We start from the raw sequence: 5,732 nt of genomic DNA, 5'->3' as shown, positions 1-5,732 counted from the left end.
TTATAGCACTCATCTTCGTCTGTGGGGAATTTTATTGCTTTAAAGATATTAAAAGTGACATCCTGATCCTGAACCCTCATTGTAAGTTCTCCCTTTTGCACATCGATCAAAGTTTGGCCTGTAGCTAAGAATGGTCTTTCCTAAATAATAAAAATCTTATTATCCTCCTCAAAGTCTAGGATGACAAAATCAGCAGGGAAGATGAGTTTATCCACCTTAACCAAGTCATCCTCCACAATACCTCGCGAATAAGTAATGGACCGATCAGCCAGTTGTAAGGACATGTTTGTAGGTTTTGGATCGGGCATACAAAGTTTCCTGAAGACAGACAATGGCATTAGATTGATGCTAGCACCCAAGTCACACAAACACTTGTCGAAAGATAACTCGACAGTAGTGCATGGTATCGTGAAGCTTCCTAGATCTTTAAGTTTAGGAGGCAGTTTAAGTTGCAGCACCGCACTGTATTCTTCCGTTAGAGCAACGGTTTCCAACTCCTCAAGCTTCAACTTCCGAAATTGAATACCCTTCATGAACTTAGCATAGCTCGGCATCTACTCTAGAGCTTCTGCAGTCTTTTAGGATTTGGAGGAGGCAGATAGACATGTTTGTTCCCTGTATTCTACTCAGGAATAGTGTGTTCAGAAAAAAAATTATTTGTTTCCGTTTCTCCATCCTTCTGCTCAGCTGAATTATCAATAATTAAACTTTCTGGTACAGGGGCAGGCACGAGCGCGCTTGGATAGGGGGCGGGCGCGCTTGGCTTCTGCCGAAATTTTTCAGATTCTGAATTTTGATGGTTAGCGACCTTTCCAAACCTCAAAGTGATTTCACTAGGAAGAGTTCCTTGGGGGTCGATTCAGCAGTTCATTAGCGATTTGTCTTATTTGATTCTCAATAGCTTTGATCAAAACCGCTTAGCTTTTACACATTAGCCTCAATTCCTCTAATTCAGATTTTTTATTAGTAGATTGACCGGTACTTTCATGAGATTGTTGTTGCATTACCGGTGGCTGAAATTATTGCCTTGGTGCATAATATTGTTGAAAATAAGGAGGGTTGAATGGCTTGGCTCCAAACTGCTGATACGGCTGTTGTGGATGTTGTATACCACTCTGATTATTTCTCCAGCTGAAATTAGGATGGTTTCGATTGCTAGGATGATAAGTGGAAGGAATTGGTTGTTGTGGTCTCTGAAAATTGCTCTCAAACTGTGCTGACTTACTAGATATAGCACATTGATCTGTCGCATGTGCACCTGCAAAAAGCTCACAAACACTTGCTATCTGATGAACTTCATAGTTAGCCAGAGAATCCACCTCCAAAAATCCCGCTACATTGCCTTATGGCAGTCTCTGACTTGGGTTCTGATATTCATTAGCAGCCATCATTTCAATTAGCTCATACGCTTCCTCATAGCTCTTAGCCCATAAGGCTCCACCTGATGCTACATCAAGCATGAGTCTTGACTATGCTCCCAAAACATTATAGAAGCAATTGATTACCATCCAATCAGGCATGCCATGATGATGACACTTCCTAAGCATCTCCTTATAGTGCTCCCAAGCTTCATATAAAGTTTCTCCCAACTGCTGTGCAAATTGAGTAAGACAATTCCTGATTGCAGCTATTTTTGCCATCAGAAAGAATTTAGTAAGCAATTTCTGAGCAAGATCCTCCCATGTCGCAATAGAACATGATGGTAGAGAGTGCAACCAGCTCATAGCTTTATCCCTCAGAGAAAATGGGAAAGTCTCAAATTCACAGCATCTTCCAAAATACCGTTGAACTTGAAGGTGTCGCAGATCTCGATGAAATCCCTAATATTTATATTGGGATCTTCTGTTGGAGAACCCCCAAACTAGAATGAATTCTATAACATTTAAATCTTGCCATGCTTAATTTCAAAGGTATTAGCCGCAATGGCTGGTCTGACAATGCTAGACTGAATGTCACTGATTTTTGGTTGAGAATAATCCTTCAATGCTTTCGTTTCTGCAGCTGGTTCTCCTATTGCAATGATCATTTCCTTTTCTGCTTCTTCTAATTTTTCCTTACGAGATTGAGAATGTGTTTGCATACATGCTCGATCGAATTCCTGAAAATGGCCGATGTCTTCGTGATTGATGTTAAAAGTATTTTTTCATAGACATCGGTTTTTACCCGATGTCTAAAATATTCTTACACAACGCTTTGGGAAGATTCTGATGTCTTTTTCAGGTCAAACATAGCATTAGACATCGATTATTTATATTCAACCGTTGTATAAAATATGTTTCAACACCAGCTTTGTTAATATAGCCGATGTTATTTACATAAATAGACATAGATTTTTAATCTAAACCGTTGTATTAAACATGGTTTAATGACGAATATTTAAATTTATACATAAAATACCAAAAAACTAAACTAACAAAATTGAATTGCAAAACTCAAACTACTATATCATTAACTAAAAAAATTCAAATAGAAAATCAACAAATAAGTTTAATTAAAAACCAAATATTTCTCAGTACATTTTGCATGAATAATACTGTTTATAAATAAACATAAACTGATCTCCCCAAACTTAAAATTATCAAATTCTTGTATTGGCATGGTCAAAACTTTCAATTACCCATCCATCAAGTATGGGCCAGTTATTCCCTCTGGAAAACCTGGAAAATTCTCTACTTCTGTTGTGATTATCAACTGTCCCAAGGGACACCACCTATCTGATATCCTTCAATCACTAAGGGCTTTAAATTTGCTCGGGCTGCATAGATAGCTGCAGTATACCCAGTAGGAGCTGAACCTATGATAACCACATTCTCGATACCGTGAGCTGCAAGATGGTCAAAAAAAAACTTACCAAATGAAATAAGAAATTTCAAAGGAACAGACAAAAATACATAGCATATATTAATATCTTTTCTATAAATATAAACATTTTATGGAACGTGCAAGTAATCAATTTTGAAATATTTAGTCAAACAATCACAAAACCCAGAATTCCATCAGTAATGAATTTCAAAAGAAATTCATGAACAACATCATCTCTAATGCTGCTTCTTGCTTAGGGAGACTTCTTCAAACATATTTTGTTGAATGATACTTCCCTTAATACTACAATTGCACAGGATACTTATAAATACCAAAAAAGCAATTTCCAGTAACTAAATGTTACCAAAAACATTATTCCTATTTTAATATAGTAATACTTCAGGCAAAGGAAAGCCTATCACTTGGATGAATTCCAAATTAAAACCAGTATGCCTTACGACTATAGTGAATAATCACAGTTAATGTCATCACTGATCACGTACTAGTCCAGCACTAAAATGTACTCACATTTATATCTGTGCACATTCATTATATATTAGTAAGGAGCACATTTCAATTAAACTTTGATGTATGTACCTCGAGGTAATAGTCGTCAGCACAAAGCGGTGCCGCATGGTAATCCTTGCAAGGTTGTGGAGACAAAGGTTTCTTCAGAACTTCGGACATAATATCTTTCCTGATTCCTGGTTGATTTTAGAATGACATTAGTAGGTATAACTGGTGTTTTTTCCGGATCTTTGTTATGGATTCTTGGCAGGGTATGTTTTAGTATGCTATTCGATGTTTGTGAAAAATCGAAACAAGTGGAATCATTTTGAGACTGAGTTCTTGTAGCAGTTAGTGTACTAAGAACTGGATTAGGTGAAATGGTCCTTAAAAATGTATCATAATTACTAGGAATAACATGATAATTATCCGACCTGAATGGACGTCCATCCTAGTGAATCTTGGACTAAGACTGTCCAATGTTCAGTTCATCATCACAACAAAACACACAACACAAAAAGGACAGCATTTTCACAGTTGTGTACCAAAAGTAATCAAGATTTCAGCAACAGATCAGACCGACTGATGGAAACGTACATCACCATCCAAACACACATTCGAATTATCCACCTTTTCTGGATCACACATTTCCTCAAACAATGCAGGTGCACCATTAACATCCATGTTCTGCACTTTCCCAGCCACTTCCTTCACAATCTCAGTCAATCCAGAAACATATCCCTCCTGGATATACATACAAACGCCTCCTTCAGCATCACTACCCAAACCACCTACCTCCTCACCATCTCTATTCGAGCTACCCAAACCCCTCCTGCTAGTTTTCGGGCGAGGTTCTTCGAAATCATCGAACGAATTATCTCATTCGGGGCTCTGAACATCGACTACACTCTTACCGTACACCAAAACCCTAGGTCTTTTCTGTTCAAAACCGAAATTAACACACAATTAGCATTTCAAATACATATAAAAACACACACACATATATATATATATATAATTTGATTAAGGAGTGAGAAGTGGAGATTGTGACTAACCGAACGGCGAGATGCGGTCGCCGAAGTCCTCGGTTCTTTCATGACCTAGAAAATTACCGGTGAATATGAAGTGTTTGTTGTATATGTGTGTGTATTTGTGATTTAGGGGAATATATAAAGGTAAGTGTAGTAGATTGGAGAGAATTTAGGAAATGAAAATATCCCGCCTATGTTGAATTGGAGAGAGAGAAAGATGAGAGAGATGGAAGAGAAAGAAGAGAATGAAATAGAGAGAGAGACGAGAGTATGAGCGAGAGAGAGAGAGAGAGATAGGGGAGTCTGAAAGGGGATAGAATATTAGAATTTAGTCCTGAAGGGGGGAAATTGGGGGGGTTTTTTGTTTTAGTTAGGGGGGATATTTGGAAAACAGAGGGGGAATTTATCCGCGTGTTTTTAAATTTTTTTAAAATTAATCATTAACAACGGTTGTAATTTTAAACTGATGTCTAAGAAAACTCGACATCGGTTATGTTAAAAACCGATGGTCTAATTCATGTTTCTTATTTTTTAAAAATAACTATTAACATCGGTTATTTTATTGACCGATGTGTAATAAACGCAGTAATATCGCTTTAGAAATAACCGATATCTAAAATACCTTTCACATCGGTTGTCTCAGCAACCGATGTCTAAGAACCGATGTCTATTGACAGCATTCTAGTAGTGATCCCACGATAATGATTAGTTCATAATCGAACGTCTCGTCATCATGGGTTCTATTGAAAACATGATACTAAAAAGGTTCTCAATACTACAAGAGAATAATAAAGTATCAAGGTTTAGAAAATAAATGTGAAACACGCATCCAAAGTATCGCCTAATTTTAGAATACAAAAGAACGATATAAAACTAAATCTTCTTCTTCTTAGCCGTATTCAATTCTTTTTGGTTTCCAGAGTTCTCTCATTCTTCCTTCTTGTTAAATTCGTCTCATTTTCTTTATTTATATGCTCCTGGTTGACTTGGCCACTCAGAATATCCAAAACATATTAGAAACATGATTCTGCCAAGTTGACCTAGCGCGGGCGCGCTAAGTTCAGGCACGGTCGCACTCTGATCCTGGAAACTTGGGCGCGGGCGCGCTCAACTTCTGGAAAAATTCCTGTAGAATTCTCGTTTCTCGTTCTGATCATCTCGCAAGTGATCGCACTTCAATTCCTGATCTCTTATCAACATAAAAGCATATAGAAGTTCATTCCTGCCTCCAACTAAAGCCCTGCACATACTTAACATAAAATGCATTAAAAACACCACATACTTGACGTCAAAACATCAACTTAAGCCAATATGAAGCATTCTAAATGGATATAAAATCCACTTATCAACATGTCATAAAAATCAACTCCCAGACATTGATAAAAACCTTTC

The 5,732-nt window shown here is 37.3% G+C and overlaps 1 non-coding gene across 1 annotated transcript; it reads left to right on the top strand.

Annotated features, from left to right (window-relative positions):
- The first annotated feature begins 1,518 nt into the window (after positions 1-1,518).
- LOC141688503 (small nucleolar RNA R71) lies at positions 1,519-1,625 on the top strand. Its single transcript, XR_012561943.1, has one exon. It is a non-coding gene; the product is annotated as a small nucleolar RNA R71 (small nucleolar RNA).
- The last annotated feature ends 4,107 nt before the right edge of the window (positions 1,626-5,732 follow it).

This window comes from Apium graveolens, chromosome 9 (assembly GCF_009905375.1).
Source record: "Apium graveolens cultivar Ventura chromosome 9, ASM990537v1, whole genome shotgun sequence".
NCBI classification, from domain to species: domain Eukaryota; kingdom Viridiplantae; phylum Streptophyta; class Magnoliopsida; order Apiales; family Apiaceae; genus Apium; species Apium graveolens.
This window is presented reverse-complemented; position numbering and strand designations above follow the sequence as displayed.